Source organism: Nycticebus coucang, chromosome 11 (genome assembly GCF_027406575.1).
Source record: "Nycticebus coucang isolate mNycCou1 chromosome 11, mNycCou1.pri, whole genome shotgun sequence".
Lineage (NCBI taxonomy): Eukaryota > Metazoa > Chordata > Mammalia > Primates > Lorisidae > Nycticebus > Nycticebus coucang.
In genome coordinates, this window is record NC_069790.1 from 110384650 (window position 1) to 110407901 (window position 23252).

At 47.7% G+C, this 23252-nt stretch overlaps 1 pseudogene; it reads right to left on the minus strand.

Moving 5' to 3' along the window:
* Positions 1-17254: 17254 nt before the first annotated feature.
* On the minus strand, positions 17255-18156 carry LOC128560171 (40S ribosomal protein SA-like; annotated as a pseudogene).
* Between the last annotated feature and the right edge of the window lie 5096 nt (positions 18157-23252).

Consider the following 23252-nt stretch of genomic DNA (forward strand, 5'->3'; position numbering starts at 1 on the left):
GTCGCAGCATGGGCGGGAGTTTTCCGGGAAAAAGCCAACTGTGAGCGAAGTCGTGTAGGAGGGAACAGTGAGCCCGGCCTGACCCCACCCTCTTCTTTGTTCCGGGCCCCACCCTCTTCCCCTCCAGCCCTGTGTCATCGCCTTGGTTTAGAGAATTACAGTTTGAGCAGGGAGTAATTGGCCCACCCTCTCCGGAGGAGAAAAATCAGTGAGTCCAAAGGAAACGGGGCTGGCCTCTGCAAAAGCCCGGCTGGTTGTCCCGACAGGCACGCCCAAGAGCACTGCCCCACGGCAGAGGTCCCAGAGACAGCAGCTATGGAGACCTGAGTCATACTAGCCTAACCTATTAAAGACTGAGGAACGAATAAGTAAGAAAATGTGTATTTTCACAGGGAGGAGAGCCTAGACCCCTACCAGCCTGGTGTGGTAAAGTACTAGGCTTCCCACCCAGGCAAGTGATCTGAATACCATTTTAAAACTACACATTCCAGGCTACGTTCCACTCAGAGCTACCAAATCTCATAGGGGCATAAGGTCTCTAGTATTTTGAAGGGCCCCAGGATAGGATTGGCACATGATACAATTCCATTCAATTTGAATTTCATATAAATAAAGGATAGGGGGCGGCGCCTGTGGCTCAGTCGGTAAGGCGCCGGCCCCATATGCCGAGGGTGGCGGGTTCAAACCCAGCCCCGGCCAAACTGCAACAAAAAATAAAAATAGCCGGGCGTTGTGGCGGGCGCCTGTAGTCCCAGCTACTCGGGAGGCTGAGGCAAGAGAATCGCTTAAGCCCAGGAGTTGGAGGTTGCTGTGAGCTGTGTGAGGCCACGGCACTCTACCGAGGGCCATAAAGTGAGACTCTGTCTCTACAAAAAAATAAATAAATAAATAAATAAATAAATAAAGGATAGGTTTTTAATACAGTTGTCCTCCCTAATCTGCAGGTAGGTGATAGTCCCAAGACCCCCAGTTGAATGCCGGAAACTGCAGATAGCACCAAAGTCTATACACTGTTTTTCCTATATGAGGGGCCTTCAAAAAGTTAATGGAAAATGCATATTAAAAAAAAAAACTATGCATGGATTTCAAAAATGTTATTGCACCTTTTGGTGCAACTCATATTTACTCTTCATAATGTCTCTGAACAGGATATAGTAGTTTGAGGCACTAAGAAATATGTCAGTTTGAAAAGAGGCCCTATCAGAGCAACATGAATTCTGCTGAAATTGAAGCAACAAACACCAAATTTATGGTGAAGCTTAGGTAGTAGAATGGCAAACTCATGGATGCATTATGAAAAGTTTCTGGGGACAATGCCCCAAAGAAATCATTTTGAGAAGAAACAAGATGTTGAAGATGAAGCCAGCAGTGACAGACCATCCACATCAATTTGCAATGAAAAAAGTAATCTTGTTCATGCCCTAATTGAAGAGGACTGAAAATTAACAGCACAAACAATAGCCAATACCATGGACACCTCAACTGGTTCAACTTACACAAATTCTTTTCTATCTTTTCTTTTCTTTCCTTTCCTCTTTTCTCTTTCTTTCTTCCATTCTTTCCTCCTCCTCCTCCTTTTTTTTTCTCTCTCTCTCTCTCTGTCTCCCTCCCTCTCCATAAAACAGGCTGGAGTGAAGTGGAGCGATGGTTCACTGCAATCTCTACCTCCCAGCCTCAAGCAACCCTCCTGCCACAGCCTCCTGAGTAACTGGGACTACAGGTGCATGCCAGCATTCCTGGCTAATTTTTATTTGTAGGGATGGGGTCTCACTTTGATGTCCCAGTTGGTTTCAAGCTCCTAGAACTCAAGTGATCCTCTCACCTTGGCTGGGATTACAAGCCTAAGACACGATATCAGGCCAGTTTACATACACAATTCAGACTGAAAAAAGTGAAGTTGAGCAAACTGTCCACTTGATGAGTGCCAACACCCTTTCTCCCAGATCAGCTGCAGACAAAAGCAGAGCTTCTAATGGAAATTTTAAACAAGTGGAATTGAGATCCTGGAGCTATTCTTTGAAAAATTGTTAATGCGAGATGGTCATAGCTTCAGCAAATCCTGAAGATAAATCACAATCAAACCAGTGGCTACCAACTGGTGGGAGTGGCCCAGAGAAACCAAAAGCGAACTGGTAAAAAGTCAAAGTTATGGCAACAATTTAGGGGATGACTAAGTTATTTTGCTTGCTGGAGGGCGAAAGAACGACAACATCTGCTTATTATGAGAGTATTTTGAGGAAGTTACCCAAAGCTTTAGCAAAAAACCCCTGGGAAATCTTCCCCAGACAGTCCTTCACCATGACAATGCTCCTGCTCTTTCCTCTCATCAAACAAGGGCAATTTTTTGAGAGTTTCTATGGAAAATCATTAGGTGTCTGCTTTATAGTCCTGACTTAGCTCCTTCTGATCTCTGCTTCTTTCCTAATCTTAAAAATTCTTTACAGGGGACCCATTTTTACCCCATTAATCTATTAAAAAACTACACTGACATGGTTAAACTCCTGGGACCCTCAGTTCTTTTTTTAAATAAATAAATAATTTTTTGAAACAGTCTTATTATGTCGCCCTCGGTAGAGTGCTATGGCGTCACTGCTCATAGCAACCTCAAACTCTTGGGCTTAAGGAATTCTCTTGCCTTAGCCTCCCAAGTAGCTGGGCCTACAAGCACCTACCACAACGTCTGGCTGTTTTTTTTTTGTTGTTGTTGTTGCAGTTGTCATTGTTGTTTAGCAGACTTGGGCCAGGTTCAAACCCGCCAGCCCTGGTGTATGTGGCCAGCACCCTACCCATGGAGCTAGGGGTGCCGCTAGTTTTTCTACTTTTAGTAGAAATGGGGGTCTCACTCTTGTTCAGGCTGGTCTCGAACTCCTGAGCTCAGGCAATCCACCAGTCTTGGCCTCCCAGAGTACTGGGATTACAGGTGTGAGCCACTGTACCCAGGCCTTGACCACTTCTGAGTGTTGACCAGTTTGTTGCACTCTTTTGGGTGGTCAATTTAAAGAGGTCCTACTGTAATAATAACAACTATAACAATATGCTGTAATAATAGTTAAGTGAATGTGGTCTCTCTCTTGCTCTCTCAAATTATCTTACTGTACTGTACGTACCTGTCTTTGGTCCTTTCTTCTCCAAATGGGAAAATGCAGATAATGGGGGGATTGCTGTATAAGCATGTCCCGAGTGTTGTGTCCCTACCCCAGAGACTTGTGCTAGAGTGGTCTCAGGAGCAGCATGAACTTGTTACCTCTGAGGAAGGGGGAAAGATATTAAGAGGGGGTTAAATTACCAGAAGGGATACCCCATGAAGACAAGTAATTGAGAGAAAATGTCCAACAGAAAGAAAGTGCTATATAAAAATACATTTAATTCCCTCAAAACCCCAGATTATATATTTATGTGGGTACATACATACGCATACAAACGCATTTTAAAAGGTGTCGAATGATTCATACCAAACTGATAATAGTGGATTCTGCTGTAGATTAATGGGGATGGTCTGGGAAACTTTGCCCTTCTCTGTAATGTTTCTATTTTCTTTCTGTTTGTTTGTTTTGAGTCTGGATCTTTGCTCAGTCACCCAGGCTGGAGTCCAGTGGCGTAATCATAGGTCACTGCAGCCTTGAATTCCTCGGCTTAAGGGATTCTCCTGTCTCAGCTTCCCAAGTAGCTGGAAGTATAAGCACATACCACTATGGCCGGCTAATTTTTAAAATTTTTTTGTAGAGACAGGGTCTCACTATATTATTCAGGCTGGTCTCAAACTCCTGGCTTCGAGCAATCCTTCTGCCTCATTCTCCCAAAATGCTGGGATCCTAGGTGTGAGCTATTGTGGCTGGCATGATTCCACTTTCTACAAAGAGAGTGTATTTTAAAATGCAAATTTTAAAAAGATGGTCCAAGTTATTTTTTAGGGCTAATAACGTTTATTGTAGAAATTAAAATAATTCCAGATATTGAAAATATATAAAATATTAAAGAAAAGTCTCTACCGTCTGTCCTGTAACTCACCTTCCAGAGGCAGCTACTATTCCTGCTGAGACTTGGTTGCTTATCCATTTTTGGTGTGATCTGGGCCTGAAAGAAGGCATCCAGGCTGGGCCTCCTTACTTGCTGTGAATATCTTCTCTTGGGACGATGATTATGAACTCATTTATAAAATCAAGGACCTCTTACCTTCTCTTTTTTTTTTTTTGTAGAGACAGAGTCTCACTGTACCGCCCTCGGGTAGAGTGCCGTGGCATCACACGGCTCACAGCAACCTCTAACTCTTGGGCTTACGCGATTCTCTTGCCTCTGCCTCCCGAGCAGCTGGGACTACAGGCGCCCGCCACAATGCCCGGCTATGTTTTTTGTTGTTGCAGTTTGGCTGGGGCTGGGTTTGAACCCGCCACCCTCGGCATATGGGGCCAGCGCCCTACTCACTGAGCCACAGGCGCCACCCAGACCTCTTACCTTCTAGGCGTTCAGGGTCAGAGATAGTTTGGGAAGCAGAATGTGTACCCTTGCATTTCTTTAATTATGAATGAAGTTGAGCATCTTTTCACTGGTGAACAGTGTTCCTGAGAAGTGCCTTGGCTGGTGTCAGGGCCTGGGTAAAGGACCTCGGAGATTCCCTCTAACGCCAGTTCAAGAGCACCAGCTGGAACCCTCATCGCTCTCTCCTGCCCCTATGTGGAGGTCCCTGGTCAGGGAGGATGATGGTATCTGGCCTGTGTGAACAGACTGAAGAACTGTAAGAGCTTAATTTAAGCCACAGCTGAATTCCCCAGAGAGGAAGCCGACACTCCCACTCCTGGTTCTCGGCCGATGTCATCCCCTGTGGCACCCTTGCCCCTTCTAGGGCCCCTAGATGCACAGATGGGGAGGGGGGTTTCTGCACAGCCAGCTCCTGGCAAGGCCGCCGTCAGCTCAGAGGCTAGAGGACAGCCTATCCAGTGTGAGACGCCCCTCCGCAGGCTCTCCCCTGGGACTGTCTTTATAGCACTCAGTAGTACCCATGATCGAGGTCCACACATGCATCTTTTGTTTTTGTTTTTTGTTCCTTAATGCTTGTCTCTGGCCATCTAGAAACCCTTGCTGTATTCTCAGGTCAGTATCCAGCCTGCTCATCCCGGTTCTTGGCTGATTTATCAGATAAATAATGCCAAACATGGCATTGTGAGGAGTGCCTGGCTTACCTTGCTTGCTTATTCTTTTTCTCCTGAAATTTCTATTTATTTATTTGTATTCTATGGAAATTTTTAGTTGACAAATTTTAAACACTAAGAAAAATGATCAAATTAAACAGTAATCATGTGAATACCTACCAGGTAGATGCAACACTTAGCATCTCACATACCAGCAAACATACTTTCTGTTGTGCAGCCATCTGCGCATGGGCTGCAGGCCTCATGAAACCTCAGCCTTCCCTATTTCAGCATGTGCGTGCTGTGAACACGTGTGTTCTTCACAAGGACAACGACCTTCTCTCACCTAAGAAATTAACAGCCACGCGGCCCTAAAGGGTGTTCTAGACACCGTATTTACATTTCTCCGATTTTTTTCAAACCAGCTCATATGTTGTTACATTCAGCTGGTAGGTCCATTTATTCTTAGTAATAACTCTGTGGGGAAGGTCTTAAAAACCCTACTTTATAGGTGAGGAAGCTGAGATTCAGAGGGCTTGAGGAATTTGCCCAGCATCGCACGCCCCTCAAGTGGGAAAGCCAACAGCCATCGGACATCTCTGCCTCCCAATCATGCCTTTTCTCCCCTTGTGCAGCTTTATGCCCCTGCCTCATGCCTGGTCTCTGAGTAATGGGGTTCAGTTCATGGGCTGGGGCCAAGGTGGAGGTGTCAGCCCGGTTACTCAGTGGGTGGGGCCTGGTTTTTACATTCCTCCAGCTTCTCCCCTACCCCTACCTCTGGTAACTCTCTGAGACATTAGCCATCATCTGGGGTGGCAAGGCAGTATTGTTTTTACCTCATCTAGTGGAAGAGCCACTTGCAGCTAGCCTGGGCCTGGATGACAAACTTGCCTCCAGAGGAGGAACAAAAGGTGGCTCTCGGTCAGGCGTGTAGCTAAGGCAGCAAGGGGGATTGAGAAAACATTCTACCCGCATGCCAGCAGGCTCACCGGAGGAGACCTACAGGAGAGGGATGACACAGCAGGAAAATACCTGCCTGAGCCATCCGCATGTTGAAACAAAGACCCTCCCCTGTTGGGAGCCCCCTCCCAAATTCTTTCCTATAAAATGTAGCCTAATATGTAGACAGCCCCGACTCAGGAATATCTGGGGCAGACCTAGCTCACCTGCATTAGTGCCCCCCGGCCTCAGCTGACCTCACTGGGTCTGAGGCTCAGCACTTGGGAAGACTTGATGGGGGCAGGTAGAAGGACCAGGGGAGCAATGGAGTGAGGCTGGGCAGGGAGGCACATGGCATCAGAAGTGGCCCCCACCTCACACTGTAGAAGACTTTGCCTAACAGACTGGGGGTGCCAGAGTGTGAGGGCAGCAAAGGGAGAAGAATTAAGTACCCAGGACAGCTCAGGGAGGAGGCCCCCAAATAGGGGGATAAAGTTATCCTCTTCTCCTCTGAGCTAACTCAGCCTATTACGAATGAGACTTGCTAGGCCAGGAGTCTTCAGGGGTGGGGTTATTTTCCAAATCAAACCAGGCCTTGCAAAGATCTAATCAAGGGACCTAGAATACATAACCAGGAAGTTGTGACTAAATGTAGAAAACTGAAGTCTAATAAAATGTACTAACAGCTGGAGAATAAGTGTTTCCAAGACAAAGGTGCTAATTATTTATAGAATCAGCAAGGAAAGCCATGAAGCAATCATTTTCAGAGGAAAGGGGGTGGGTGGAGAAAAGAGTAGTATATAAGAAAATGTTTTCCAAATACAAGAATGCGGCAAGCTTCTCCAGCACTGCCCAAGATAGACACCAGATGTTCTAGTTCCCTGAGACGTGGGGACCCCTGCCTGTCCTGCTGCCAGGCTCCCAAAACCAAGGCCCTGAGCCAACGTGGGAGAGCGAGCCAGCCTGGGACGTATAGGGGGCCCTTCACCACAAACGTGCAGGTGGCTGAGAGGCTCCCATCAGCTTGTGTCAGGGGCCATTTTTTGTTGCTGTAATTGGGTACCAAAGACTGGATTCTTTCTTTCTTCCTTTCTTTCTTTCCTTCCCTCCCTCCCTCCCTCCCTCCCTTCCTCCTTCCCTTCCTTCCTTCCTTCCTTCCTTCCTTTTTCTTTCTCTCTCTCTCCCTCTCCCTCCCTCCCTCCTTCCCTCCTTCCTTCCTTCTTCCTTCCTTTCTTGAGATTGGGTAATTTATAAAGAAAAGAAATTTATTTCTTATAGGTCTGGAGGCTGGGAAGTCCAAGGGCATGGTGGCTGCTTCTGGGGGTGGGAGTTTTCGTGCTATGTCACAACATGGTGGAAAAGGCAAGTGAGCATGAACATTAACCCATTACTACCCTTGAGAGTAGCATTAATCCTTCTCAATGACCTAATCACCTCTTAATGACCCCATCTCCCAACATCGCCACATTGGAGACCAAATATCCAGCCCACGCATTCTAGAAAGCATGATCATACCATAGCAGCTTCCCTGTCTAACTTCTGTGTACTGGGCTGTTCTGCCTCCCTGGACCCCATTTCTCAGCAGACATATCCAAGGTCTTCAGCTTCATTCTGAATCTGGGCCCAGTTTTTTATCCCCCTGTGGTTCCAGGACACCCACTACCTCTTTCCCTTCTCATGGACTGTGACAGCTGGATCCTGTAGTCCGTGGTGAAAACTTGCCTTTGAAAACCATCCACTCTGCCTTGCCCCTTATTGGTTCTTATCTGCTTGGTCTAGACCAGCAATTTTCAACCTGTGTGCCACTACACTCTGGTGTGCTAGAGAGGGTCTTCCGTGTGCTACAAAAAATTTTAAAGATCATTAACTAAATTATTTTTGAAAGTTCAAAGCACAGTTAAGTATATTCTTTATTTTTGTTCTTTTTTATTAACATAATTTGAGTATGCCATAGAAGTTTAACTATAAGTTCAAGTGTGCTGTGAGATAAAAAAGGTTGAAAAACACTAGTCTAGACTCTGCTGTAGTCTTAGTGCTACTGACTCACCACAAGGGCCCCTCATCTATCTTGAGGGCTCTAGTTCCTGATCTGCCTAATCTTGGTTCCTTCTTCCCATCAAGGAACTTCCTGCAGGTTTGGGCACAGGTGGCAAGTGGGGTGGGGATGGGGAGGCCATGTTGACAGTAACTTCCCCACCATATATGAGCAGTCTTGTACATATTCTGGTATACATGTGATTTGGCAACCCTTGGGCCGGCATCGCTATTTTGCCTTTTCTTCTGCCTAAGGCAGATGCAACCTCTGGGCTCTATCTATTTAGTTTTCTAAGCAAGAGAGTTTTTGTTTGTTTTTTTTTTGACAGACAGGGTGTCACTCTGTCACCTAGGCTAGTGATCAGTGGCATGATAGTAGCTCACAATCTGTAATTCCCATGCTCAACTGATCCTCCTGCCTCAGCCTCCCAAGTAGCTAGGACTACGGGCACCTGCCACCATGCTTGGTTAATATTTTTATTCTTATTTTCTGTAGATACAGGGGTCTTGCTCTTATTGCCCAGGCTGCTCTTGAATTCCTGGCCTCAAGAGATCCTCCTGCCTCAGCCTCCCAAAGTGCTGGGATTACCAGCATGAGCCACCACACCTAGCCAGTGAGAATTTTTTAAGGGAGAGTTTTTATAGGGAGATCTCCAAGCTCAACCACTGAGTCTGGAGAATGCCATTCCTGACAAAAATTCAACCCTGCACCTTCAGGAATAGCTGTAGAGATGAACCGTTTGTGAGTTTAATCCTATCAACTTCATTTCTCATTTCTGCATTGTGATTGTTTTCCTTTAGGGGGACAGACTGCTTGAAAGTTGGTAACAAGTAGTGATCTTTCCTATTTCCTAAGTCATGCTATAGCCAACGCAAGCTCTCATTTATGAAGGTATATGAACACCACAGTATGAGTCCATTTCTGAGGCTTCCTCTCTCCAGGACACTAAACAAAATACCCAGGGCTTATCCGCGTCCTGACAGAGGATGCTTACCCCTAGGCCTGGGTCACCATTTTGCCGCTTCTTCTGCCTGAGACAGATGCAGCCTCTGGGCTCTGGTCTTTTTACTCCTTCAGTGCAGTGGTTCTCAACCTTCCTAATGCCGCAACCCTTTAATACAGTTCCTGTGAGTCACGACCCCCAGGTTGAGAACCGCTGCTTTAGTGCTTAGACTCCCTGGCCCTTCATATGTGGGATTTGCCTGCCCTTTCTGTGCCACCCCGCAAGAGGCAGCCTCCACGCCAATCTCCCAGCCTGGGGGCCTGCTATTTTCCTGGGCCCCAGGGGAACACCTGTCCCCATCCATCTCCTCCATCCATGGGCTATTCTTGGGCCTCAGTCTTTTTTCTGTATTCAACCCCCTCCCCCAACTGTTGTTATTTTATGAGAGTAGGCTTTTAAGACCAAAACACTCAACTCTCCCCTGGGGCTAGGCACACTTCCATTTTCAGGACAAAGAGTCCCACTGCCCTCTTAAGGGAAGGAAGCAGAAAATGTCTCTCTTTTTGGGTAGTGAGTCAATAGGAAAGTAAGATGGCTAATTTTAAGTCAGACTGTTTCTATCCTTCAGCTGAGTGTTAGGAGCAGTGACAATCAAGTCCAGAATGTCATTCACATCTCAGGCCAGTGACATGGCACCCTTGGGGCCAACCAGCCCACAGCCTGCTCTGCTGAAGCACAGCCCTGGCCCATAACACTCTCCCTGACCTGTGCTCAAGCCCTTCAGGGTTACAGAGGAAGAGATGGGGGTCCACTCGCAAGACCCAACTGCCCCTCTGGGCCTGACTATGCAGAGTTCAGTAATGCTGGTTGCACCTGTTTCTAAAAAAGTGATTCTCTCATCCACCTCCACCTGTTCTTTTAGGCCTGGGCCATGTCCTGAGACCTGTCTCAGATGTTAGAAGGACCCTAACACTCAGGGAATTGCCCCTGTGAAGGAGAGGAGGGGCCTTGCATGACCACTGTGATCCTCCAGGGACACCCACATTCCCCACAAGGGAGCTGCCCTACAATCCAGGGATTGTCCACACTCTGTTCCCAAATCCTGACCACTCTGCCCTGCTGGGCCTGATGCTGGCACACCCCCATAGCCAGATCTTCCCTCAGGCCCTAATCCAAACTGTGTGTTCCTTTCCTCTAGGACAGTGGTTCTCAACCTTCCTAATGTCCCAACCCTTTAATACAGTTCCTGGGGGAGTGACCTACAGGTTGAGAACTGCTGCTCTAGGAGCTCAGAAGCACATCCCACCCCCCCACTCATACACCCAGACCTCCATGACCCTAATGACCCAAGCCTGGCAATGGCAGGGACAGCCATGGTCAGGATTAGTTCCTGTGGACTAGTTCCTTGTGTCAACCTCTTCCATACCTTGTCGGGACCACCTTCAAGGGTGCAAACCAAGTTTGGCTCAGAAAGAGCCTGAAATTCTCTCACTCTCCTAGCAACAGGAGTTCTGAGGACAGATCCTCCTTAGCCCAGGATGATATCATGGGCAATAACCGTGGCCTTTAAGGGACATCAGGAGCACATGACAATATGACACGTGGACAGTAACACCCACCCCAGCATGAAGCTTAGCTGGGGAGGGGCCTCCAGGAAGGCATCACTCTGGAGTGACCCATGATTTTCAAACAGCCAGAATATTTGGACAGACACTGCATAGTCCTGTGTGGTAAAGGGTGTGACAGGATTGCCAGCCTGTCCAATTCAGGGAGCCGGAAAGCTGGAGACATATGGTCGCAGCCTACAAGGAGGTGGAGTTAGGGGGCTCTCCAGAAATTGTCCCCAGTAGGTACACATTGATCTCAGTTTTAGGGGACCACCTATTGCTTGAAGTCCACCCATGAGCAGCAGTATAAGGATTCCTGGTTACAGGCTGAAGCTGTAAGCAGATGGCTCACTGATTCTACTACATTTTTGCCAATGACATTTTCTCAGGCCATTGGAGATCTATTTTCCACCTATCTAATCAGAGCCCCAAACTGAGATCGTGGGTGACTGCAACCAGACTTAAATACCATGACTCAGCATGAGGGCCAGTCTGGCCACAGCACTCAAGAATTAAACACTGTGATATTTAGCCAGAACTTTGACATTTCTGCAAGCAAGAATACACTAACTAAAACAGGCATTTAAGCTATTGTTAAAATTTAAGGAGATCTTCACAATGATGATTGAGAAAATTTATTTCAAAAGCTGAAGGGGCAACCTCCACACAGTTATGACAACTCTGTCACACTGACCCCAGACTACAGATCTGAGCTTATCTGGCCACTTAAACCATGTGTAAGAGACTGGCTGTTTGTCTGTCTTAGAGATTTCACCGGTTACCTGCAGGTCAGACAGATTCCCATCCAAACCTGATACAGAAGGAAAAGCTTTCTTGTAGGTGAACTTCTGTTCCCTCCAACATTTCCCTCCTGTGGTCACCATGGCAATAGGTAAACTACAGGATATTAGCACTATCTTATCTAGGGAATCTTACTTTTAACCCCTTGTACCCATTCACAGTTGCAGTTCTAACCCTCAGAACCGCAGGATATGACCTTATCTGGAAACAGGGTATTGCAGATGTAATTACATAAGGTGAGGTCGTCAGGGTGGGCCCTAATCCAATACAACTTTGTCTTTATAAAGAAAGGAAATTGAGCCCAGACGTGTACAAAGGGAGAGTGCCATGTGGAGATGAAGGCAGAGATCCAGTGATGTGTCTACAAGCCAAGGAGCCCCAAACATTGCCACAAACAACCAGAAGTGGGGGGAGAGGCAGGGAGCAGATTCTCCCTCACAGCCTCAGAGGGAACCTGTCCTGCTGACACTGTGACTGTGGACTTCCGGCCTGTAAGATGGTGGTCTCTGTTGTTGAAGCTGCTCAGTTGTGATACTTATCAAAGCAGCTGTAGAAAATGAACCCACTTACCTAGTCCTTTGACAGGCAATGAGGAAACATATCACTGTCCCATTTCACAGGGTTATGACAACTCCCTCACACTGGTGGATCTATCCAGGTTTTTTTTTTCTTTTGATAGAGACGCCCTATGTTGCCCTCAGTAGAGTGCTGTGGTGTCACAGCTCACAGCAACTTCAAACTCTTGGGCTTAAGTGATTCTCTTGCCTCAGACTCCCAAGCAGCTGGGACTACAGGTACCCACCACAATGCCCAGCTATTTTTAAAATTTGTTTTGGTGTAGTTGTCGTTGTTGTTTGGCATGCCTGGGCTGGGTTTGAACCCACCAGCCCTGGTGTATGTGGCTGGTGCCCTAGCTGCTGAACTACAGGCGCCGAGCCTATCTGTCCAGGTTTCATAGATCAGATGGAGGAGACCACCTCTGCCCTCACCTTAACTTTTTCCCACTGGGACTGCGGTGCCCCTCTAGACCAGAGGTGTATTTGTGTATCTGAGGATTCCAGGAACAAGGGAAATGAGGGCAGGTGGTCCAGGCAAGGGGGAACCTAGCAAGGTCCTGCCTGAAAAACCTTATAGCCAATGCAGGCCTCTGCGGGAGGATTGCCATCGCCCAGCAGCGCTCCCTGATGGAGACTACAGCCTTGGAAAATGTTCGCCCTCCAGCTAGTCCACTGAGCACCTGCAAGCAATTTCTCCCTGTGTGAGGACAGAGGCCAGTTGAGGGCCATATTGGCTAAAGAGCCCAGAGCTAAGTCTTTCCTCTGAGGAGCGCCCTCTAAGTCTCTAAGGGTTGCAGGTGGCCTTATCTGTGCCTTTTGTGAAAATGAGGGAAAGGGAGTCCCTGCGGGTTCCTGGTCCTGCTCATGGAGAGCAGGTGCCTTGCAAAAGCAGATGCAGTCCCTTACCAGGGGACACAGCTTTGTGATTAGGTAAGAGCGAAATTCTAGATCCCAAGGGCTCCTGAGGTGCTCTTGTGTAATGTGCAACCTCCACAAGCATACGTGGCACCTCCGATGGCTCCATCTGTCCTGAGTGGATCTGTCCTGAGTGGATCTGCACTAACTCATGTGGGTGGGGAATTTGTCCTGCTGCTTAAGAATGTTATCTGAGGCCCAAAGCTGTGGATAAAGCTAAGTACCCCACATTGTAAGTCTGAGGAGCCGGGCAGTCAGGCCAGGCTTCTCTGCAGGGCTTCTGAGTGGTGCTTGCGTAAGGACATTCTTTCCCTCTCTGCCAACCTCTCCCCATATAAGAGCACAGGGAGGAAAGGGGGTCGTCTGCCTTTGGGAGTGCAGTGTTTGTGTAGAGAGGCTGCTCCCCTGAGTGGGGAGGGTGCTTTCCCTCCACGAATCAAAGCTGGGGGCTGCAAGGATATTTCTAGTTAGGATTAGGGGGCATCTGAAGAAAGGACACTGGATTCTGGTCCCCTGCCTGAACACTTGTGGAGCGCAGAACACACCTGCTTATTAGTGTTAGGTTAGGCAATTAGACAGCAGCAGGGAGGACAGCAGATGCAGTTAGGCTACTTTGGATTGGCCGGGGTCAGGCTGACCTGGGCTATTGTGGGAATGGGGCTAATCACTAACTGAGGCCTTGCAGGTGGATTTGGGGAGCTGGTTGTTTTGGGGGACTGATTAATATCCCTGGAACTTTCTAATATGGAAAGATAGATGTGAGTTGTTATGGGAACAGAGTTGATCAAGACTCTGGGAATTGCCAAGAGGCGGCTGACACTCCTCAAAAGATGTGTATAAAATCCAGTGCTTGGCTTTCCATGATGCCTGGGGCTGCTAGGACAGGGCGGGGTTTGCTGTCTAAACCATTAGAATAAATGTTTTCTCTGCTAAAAGTTTGCTTGCTCTTGTTCTCTGTAATTATTTCAGCGACTACCTGGAGATGTCACCGTTGCCCTGACATTTTGGTGAGCCATGCAGGAGCAGCTCTTGTTTAAACCTCCGCACTCCACCTGCTTGTACCTGCTTGCTCTGCTCATTTACTCTGTTGACTTGGTACCAGTGACCGCTCTTCAGGACCGGGAACGGAGAACCTGGGAATATGGGGACCTGACATCTGCTCCCACCCCTATCATTAGCTCTGTGTCTGCAGCACGTGGTTCTGCTCTCCCCTGTTCCCTGTCTTCAGAGCCTGGACCTGGAGGCCCTCAGGGGGGCCTTCTATTCTGGGCTTTTTGGCACTGGTGGAGCCCCCCTGCGACCCCTTATCTATCTGAACACATGTCCCATATTCCCAACAATGGGGTCTCAAGCCAGTGCTACTTCTACACAGGTCTCTCGCCAGGCGTCTGGCACCGGGGCACGGTCAACACCAGCCTTGACTCCAGAGTTGGACCAGGCCGTCCAACCCCTAGGGAGCTTTCTTACACAAACCAGAAGATTCCAAAGTTGTAGCGCAGGACGCCCTCACGTGAGAACGTAGTACGTCCTTGCTGTCACTGGAGGGCGACCGTGCGTTAAGGGAAGGCAAAGTGCTTCTAGAAGCCGCTCGCAGCCTGGCTTGGTTGAGACTGGATGCGGACGGAAGCGTGCCTCCTTAGGACAATCCCACCTGCACCCCAGACCCTACCCGAGCGCTGTCCTCTTGGACAGGGGACCCTCGAGCCCGCTCCAGCTCCCCGGGGCTCCCCAAGCAGTGCGAGGACAGGCAGTGGCACATCGGGCAGAGCCTGGTTTTAGATGAAACACTTATCTGAGGGCAACGATGTGAGACCGAAGAGAGGGAGAGAGAATACGCGCGGGCAAGTGGTGCCTCCAGGGCGCCAACTCCGGAATTCAGGGCCATGGCCCAGATGGCCCAGGCGCCCAGGGGCAGCATGCGCACGCGCGACCTGAGGGCAGAGAGGTTTCCTAGCAAAACCAGAGCGGCTCTGCGCGATCACAGCCAGTAAAATGAAATAATAATTAAAATTACATAATAATAGCAGTGATAGTTCTGCATGTGTTCAGGAGCTTGACGTGAATTCACTCTGGCCTGAGAGTGTGGCAGGCACAGGCTCCTTAGCGTTTGCTGGCGACTCCAGGGCAGAGGCCATCAGTGTCACCTGCGGGTTAATAAACCGGGAGCTCACTCCTGTAATCCCAGCACTCTGGGAGGCCGAGGCAGGTGGATTGCCTGAGCTCAGGAGTTCCAGACCAGCCCGAGCCAGAGTGAGACCCGTGTCTAAAAGTAGCCGGCTGTTGTGGAGGGCGCCTGTAGTCCCAGCTATTTGGGAAGCTGAGGCAAACACTTGAGCCCAAGAGTTTGAGGTTGCTGTGAGCTGTGACGCCATGGCACTCTACCCAGGGTGACAGAGTGAGACTGAATAGAAAAAATAAAAAAAATAAGTAAAAAATAAAAATAAATAAATAAACCGGGGAAGAATGAAGGGTGGGACGGGGCTTCAGAACAGCTTCAACCATTGTTTCCAAAGCCAAACCAAGGACAATAAAGATCTAAAGGTCGTATCCCTAGCCTGGAAGCAGAGGAGCCCTGAAATACGGGAATGTTGTTTCTTTTAAAATGTCAGTTGAGTTGTTCCTGTGCCTATTCTCACATGGCCCTTGCCCACATCGCCTCAGTCTTTCTTACCTCGTGACCGTTTCTCCAACGGTTGCACCAGCGCCCCTACCATCGGGGGTTCGGGAGCGCAGGGAGAAGGGCGCGGGCCAGCTGGGCCTCTCTCAAGGTCCCTGAGCCTGTGATCGATCCGCCCTGGCACGCCAGGGGCCTTTGGTCACTCACAGGACGACAACTGCCAAGACTCGTCCAGAGGCTTCCTGTGTCATACCAAGAAGAGGTTTAGCTGGCAGGTAGTTACTGGGTGAGTCGAAGAATAAGGGAGAAATTGACCCCAGGTGGACAGGGGCTGCACCTCCTCGCCGCCGGAGGGCGCTGTTCTCTCCTCAGGGCCGCGCCTGCTGTTGTGGGAGCTTCTCCCTCAGCGTGGGCCGTGTGCTCGTGTGTAGTCCACCGGGGTGTCCAGTTGCCGTGCTGCCACCAGTCCGTGCTGCCACCAGAACCCTTCACTAGCTGCTCCTGGTGGGATCACAGGGCCGCTAAGCTGGCATCCTTCTCTGCAGATTTCCTGTCCTAATGAGAAAGCTGCAACTCCAGCGTTTCAGAGCAGGCTGACCAACGGCAGAAAGCAACCCTTGGGCACACTTGGCAGTGCAGCGTGAATAATTAATCAGGTGGATTATTTTACTCCCCTCGGGTCTGCAGAATGTTCACTGGTGCGGTATTCTTCACCTCAAAGTCAAGCTCTACTATTTCAGAGAGCTTCTGACCCAGGAATTCCAATTCTGGAAATTTCTTCCACAGAAACACTTCACAAGGACACAAAAGAAGTATAGGAGCTAAGATGCTCATTGCAGTGTTGTTCATACTAGTAGAAAATTACAAAGAATTTAAACTTCCATCAATAGAATAACCAAATAGGAATTAGTAGCATTATCTCCCTACTATGGAATTCTGTGTAAGGCTCATGATAAGAGTTACATGAAATGACACGAGAAGCAAGCTGCAGAATGTGTTAAATAATCTCATTTTGGTAAAAAGAAAATTTCCTAAGTATGTATTTTACATATAGAGAAGAATCTCCATAACTGACCACCTCCCTACATTACCTCCTTAAGTGGTCCTAATTTTCATAGACTGGATATGCCCCACATGTACATAGGCCTAGTTCCTTATGTTGACCACCTCCATATGTTGACCAGTTTTTACAGTCCCCTGGATGGTCAACTTACAGAGGTTCTACTATAATTTAGGAAGTGTTTAGAGGTACATAAATAGTATATCAAATTGTAAAGAAAAAATTTTAAAAATTCTATGTTTATATGAAAAAAGCCCATGTATTAGCTTTATAATAAGAAAATCTGTGTTTCTATTGTTTTAGAAAAAACAGATTTGGTTTTTTTCCTTAGTTGGTGTGAGTTGAGTTTTCTGTTACTGGCGGGTCTGTTACCCTCCAGGGAGAGGGCTAATGCATGAGGCAGTGGTTTTTGGCAGGATTATTACCGAAGGCATCATTCTTATCCAGAAGTCAATTTTTTGGCCAGGACAAGCTTTTCTGGACTGCGGATGTTTGTTCCAGCAGGAATTGCTAAACATACTCCTCTCTCATTTGCAGAGCTGGCCCACAGGGAAGCGGCCTTTGTGATGGGTGAGGCCGGGGATCTCTCACTGAGGAGCTTCCTTTTTTTTCTTTTAAACTGATGTTTATTTTCCACCAACATTATTTCCATCTTGTTTAAGAGCTTGTGGAAGAACAGCTTAAGACCACTCAGTGGTTGTTCCCACCCATTCAGTGGCCTGAGCAGTGGGAGCTGCAGACCAGTCTCCGTGGCAGGCTGGGCGCTCCAGTCTTCAGTGGGGACCTGCTGCCTTGGCACAGAGGGCACCTGCAGCCTTCTGACCAGTCTGCAACCTTGGGCTGAGCAGCAGTGAACTCTGGATCTGGAGCAGTCCATTCACCCTGAAATTCCTCCTTGGTCACAGCTTTCTCAGCAGCAGCCTGCTCTTCCTTTTCAATCTCTTCAGGATCTCTGTAGAAGTAGAGATCTGGCATGACCTCCGATGAATGTTCACGGGAGACGGTGCCACGCACGTGGAGAGCTTCCCAGGCCGGCATCCACCACATCAGACCTACTGAGTAAGCTCCCCTGTTGTTGCATGGGATGGCCATGTCCACATAACACAGAGGAGAATCTGTGTTACACAGAGCAATGGGAGGCAGGTTAACGTAAGATGCCTCTGTGAGAGGTCGGTGGTCAGCCCTGGGATCAGTAATCACTAGAAGACGAGGCTCCCAGAAGGCTGCCTGGATCTGGTTAGTGAAGGTTCCGGGAGTGAAGCGGCCAGCAACAGGAGTGGCTCCAGGGGCAGCAGCAAACTTCGGCACAGCTCGCTGGCCAGTGTCCTGGAGGATAGGACACTGACATCAGCAGGGTTTTCAAAGGCAACAATGGCAAAAGCTGCCAACAGAAGCTTCTCCCAGGTCCTCTTCAGATTTATGATGTAGATGTCATCACTTTTGTAGATGCACTGTTCCATTTGGAAGTCAAGGTTGGTGCCACCTAAGAAGGTTCCTGCTGCAAGCTTTTTGAGGGCATCCTCCTTCATTTGCAGGACATCAAGGGCTCTGGACATGGTGAAAGTTTCCCTCTGAGTTGTGGTGGGAATGGAGAACAACGCCGTATGGACCCTCCCTGAGCAGCTCGGAAAGGCAGAACTTCTTCTTCTTCTTTTTTTTTTTTTGTTGCAATTTGGCTGTGGCCGGGTTTGAACCTGCCACCCTCAGAATATGGGGCCGGCGCCCTACTCACTGAGCCACAGGAAGAGAGAGAGCCCAACAGAGATCCAGCAGAGGGCCGGGACTGTATGTCATTCATCCTGTATTCCCAGCAGCTGGCAGAGCACCTGGCAGAGTTGATGCTTAATAATCATTGAATTTATCCATGGAAGGAAGAAGAAAAAAAAGAAGAAATATTTATTTCAACCATGTCAGCTTAATTTTTATGTATTTTGGGAAAATGGCTTGCAGTTCCCGGTTGATAAGCCCAGGGCTGTCGCCTGATCTCCTGGTTTTATAAAGTTGTACACAGACGGCCCTGCCACTGAGCAGCATGTTATAACATCTGAACACAGGAGCAGACTCTGCCCCAGGACTTAGAAATAAAACCAAAGTGTTGATTCAACACATCTTAAGAGATTTGCAGAATATTCCTGCCACATAACCGGAATTAATTGCCTCACATAAATAACAGTAAATGTTAACAACCATAATGAAATTAAGCACTTCTGGGGCAGCTTTGGGGCCAACGTACTGAAGAGGGGCCTAAGTGGGCTTGGAGCCCAAATCTAGGCCTACTTACAAGCTAGCTCTTTCTACATTTTGAGAAAAGAAGAAAAGTCCCTAGCCAGCCCCAATTCCCTCTTTCTGGCCAGAGGTCTCCTCAGCCTCTACCTCGACCAGAGAAATGTGCTGGGAGGCTCCACTTTGCCCCAGTTCCTGCTCTGGGCCCCGGGCCCAGGTTAGTCACCCTGTGATCAAACCTGACAGGAACCCACTTAGGTGGCACAGGTTCCACATGCCTACTTGTCTTCCATAATTCTCTATGAGGCAAAAATGTTAATGCAGGTATTCAGAGTGGAGCTTACCAGTGGGGCCTGGTTAGCTGATGTTTACTGAAAGTGCATATGTACTTGGTTAGACATTCAGAGGGGTAGAAAACAAACAATAAGCCTTTGTTCTAACCCCAACCCCAGCTCCACTCTATGGAGATGAACACCATTAACTGCTTCTTCATATCCTCCCAAACTCTTCGTGCCTTTATGTGCACATACCTGTGCACGAGTATCTTCCTTACACGTGGGCACATACAATGCACGTGCTTCCACACCTTGTTTTCTTTTAACTTACGCCGTATCTTGGAGATTGTTTCAGATGAGCATGTACACATGTGCCTCATTCTCTTTAAACAGCTGCAGACTATTCCACTGTATCTACCGCAAACACTTGGTTTTCCTTGCTCACCAGCCTTTGCCCTTTCTTTTAGTAACAGTAGCCTCAGCTTTCTTTGGGGGAATCATGTCTCCCCAACTTTCGATCCTCTGATTTGGGTGAGATGACCCTGACCCCAGCTCAAGGGTTGGACATATGACCCAGGTCACACCACAGTGAGTGGTTCACAGATGAACACATGAACCATGGTGGGCCAGTGCCAATCAAGACCAGGACCTTATTTGAACTATTAAAGGAAGAAAAAATCTTTCTTCGGTTGGCTTTGCACCTGGGGAGCTATAGGCCTGGAGTGTTGGGATTCAACTTCCCACCATGTAGAGTCTGAGAATAAAGCCTGCAGGGAGATGAACAAAGGCAAAATGCAGAGAGAGATGGTGCTTGTGTAGATGAAGTAGTGGAAGAGTCTGGTTTGAGTTGTGCGGGCAGCCCCTCCTTCTCCACCCTGAGCTCTTGGTATAATGAATTTTTTTTTTTTTTTGCCTAGGCCAATGTGAGTTGGGCTTTCTGTTGCTTACCTTGGAAATAGCCTTGATATAGAAACGGTCATAAAGAATGGGTGACTGTGAGTGACCCTAGAGTGAAGAAGTGGTAGAGACCCTTTTGTTCTTGGTTAGCAAGTTGCCCATTCTAGTTTTGCAGTAACGAAGCAACTAATTAAATTATTGCCACTCAAACTAGGTGTCTACCAATGCTGGAGAATTGGAGAGCTTAAGAGGTAAAGTTGATGAGATCTTCTTGCCTTTTGGTAAGATCCCACGAGAAAGCAGCAGACTGTAAGGAACTTCTGACCTGTGCTACAATATGGTTGAACCTTGAGGACATTACCCTGAGTGAAATCAGCCAGTCACAAAAAGACAAATTCCGTATGATTCTACTTATATGAGGTTCCTAGGGTAGTCAAATTCATAGAGACAGAAAGTAGCATGATGGTTGTCAAGGGGTCAGGAAGGGGACAATGGGAAGCTGTTTAATGGGGACAGAGTTTCAGTTTTGTGAGATGAAAAGAGTTCAGGAGATGGATGGTGGTGATGGTTGCACAAGTGTCAATATACGGAATACCACTACACTTTTACAATTTAAGATAGTAAATTCTGTTATGTGTACTTTACCACAATTTATAAAAAACAAACACAGAAGGTAGAAAATACAGCTTTGTTAAGAAAGGCACTTTCTGCCTGTGGCCCGCAATCAATATGGCCCTGCCACATTAGAATGATCTGCAGCTGGTAAAGATCACAGCCTGCGAGGCAGAAAGCAGAGCAAGGGGTGAGGCTGGGGCTCAGGGGAACAGGGATAAGAACTAAAGCTTTGATGTCTCTTGTAATTGTTTTACATATATGAACTCATCTACCTTTTATAGTACCCTATGAAGTCCATACTGCTTTTGTAGATGAGGAAAATAAAGGGAAGAGGACATTAAATAAATAAGCTCTGATGAAGTAAGTGACAGAGCCAGGACAGTGTCCTGGGTAGGCCGGGCCAGGCTCTTTGCACCACATGGGCTCTGCAGCAGCCAGGCCTTCTGCCTCTTCTAAGCGCCTCCTCACCAGTATAGAGGCCTAGATTGGAGCCCTTGGGGATTGATAGGAATACTGAGGCCTGTTCTAAGAGATGGAAATTTCCAGGACAGATCCTAGAATCAAAGATTGCCCACTGCCAGAACTCTGGCTTTGTTACTGCTCCATAGCACTAACTGTAAACAAAAAGCCAGATGGCCCTGAAATCCTAAGGGGATTGTGCTGCCGGAGAAGCTGGCATCCGGCTCACAAGGGCTGAGGTTTGCTAACCCCTCGAGTGATCTCCAGGCCCTGCTGCACAAGGGGCAGGCTGTGCCTCTGGCCTTTTTACCTGTCCTCAGGAGGTCTTTTCCTCACTCTCACATCCTTGAACACTCAAGAACTCTCTTCCTTCCCTAGAACAACCTTTGGAGAAACTGAGGGAAACCTTTGATGATACAAAATTACCTGCTGCTTGAAACCCTCTTGGTGTGCGCAGGCCAGGAACTGGGCCACATATCATGGGCAGCACATCCCACAATTGGCTCAGGGATCTGAAAATCTCTTGGCCCAAGCCTCTTGACTAACCCCACTCTTTCTGCTTGGAGCATTGTGTCTGGATGTGCTACTTGGGGCTGCACATGTAAGCTTCATATCAGGGTTCAGCGGAGCCTGAACAGGCTTTTGAGTCATTACCTGGCCTGGGAGGAGGGCAATGGGGGAGGAAGAATCCCACCACTGGGGGTCTGTGGCAAAAGACAGAGACGTGGTCCTTACCTACTGGGGAGACTTGTTCTAGCAAGAGCCACAGTCCAGAAGGAAACAGAGACACTGTATGTACAGAGGGGAGACCGTGGCCCTAGGAAGAGCCTTTTGTTCACTAGAGGGCTGCACCCCCAACTCCGCAAAAAGGACAGAGTCTGCCTGAACCCGAGGAAGGAGGATCTTGAAGACCCCAGGGCTTCAAGCACAGTAGTTGATCATACAGTGATTAGTTGATCATACAGTGATCCTCATATGGACTTGGCAATAAGAATTTGATTATTTTTTTTTAAAGTTTTTTGGCAGCACCCGTAGCTTAGTGGGTGGGCGCTGGCCACATACACTGGGGCTGGTGGGTTTGAATCTGGCCCAGGCCTACTAAATAACAATGACAACTGCAACAAAAAAATAGCAGGGCATTGTGGCAGGTGCCTGTAGTCCCAGCTACTTGGGAAGCTGAGGCAAGAGAATCACTTAAGCCCAAGAGTTTGAGGTTGCTGTGAGGTGTGATGCCATGACACTCTACCAAGGGCGACATAGTGACACTCTGTCTAAAAAAAGCAAGTTTTTATCGCCAATAAACAAATTATAATTATACATATTTATGGGATACAAAGCGATGTTATGATATATGTGTATGCAATGTGGAATGATTACATCAAACTAATTAACATATCTATCACCTCAAATACTTATTTTTTTGTGGTGAGAACATTTGAAAACATGATAGTGTACATTATTATTAACTATAGTCAATCACACTCTGCAATAAACTTACTTCTCCTAATGGAAACTTTGACCAACAATTCTCTATTTTCCACACCTACTCCATGGATTTGACTGGTAGCAGCCAAGAATAGACTATGTACAGGAGACTGTGCTGAAATATAACCACGTCACAAAACATCTTCTGCTACTAGTACTTAGTGTTTCTTATCCTTGTCTTGGTTTGACAATGTTTTTCACTTTATTAATGTATTTATATCTGTTATTATAATTGATCTGTTCCTAGCCCTTTCTGCTAAGAGCTAAGACCACCTTAGCTTCCCACAGAAATGTGAAGACTAGGGTAGTCTGGCTGCAGATCCTGGATGATTTCATTGACTTCTGATGTGCTAGTATTGAGGGGAAAGGCTATGTGACTTTTCAGGCTGAGTACAACCCTAACCCTATCACTAACCCTAACCTTGTCTAAATTAAAGACCTCTGACAGGGGCTGCTTTCTCAAGAAAGAGATGCTCATGAAAATGGGCACCAAAGATCATTGTCTTAGTTTGGGTTTCCCTGAGACAAGGATTTGAAGGCAGAGAATTTATTTGGAAAGTGGTCCCAGGAAGCATCAGAAGGGCAGCAGGGAAGCCAACAAGGGTGTGTGGGACTCTCGAAGGCTTCGTCCCTACCTCTGATAAGGTCCTAAAATATGCTGATTGACTTCTGTAGTGCTTTTCAACCATTTTTATATC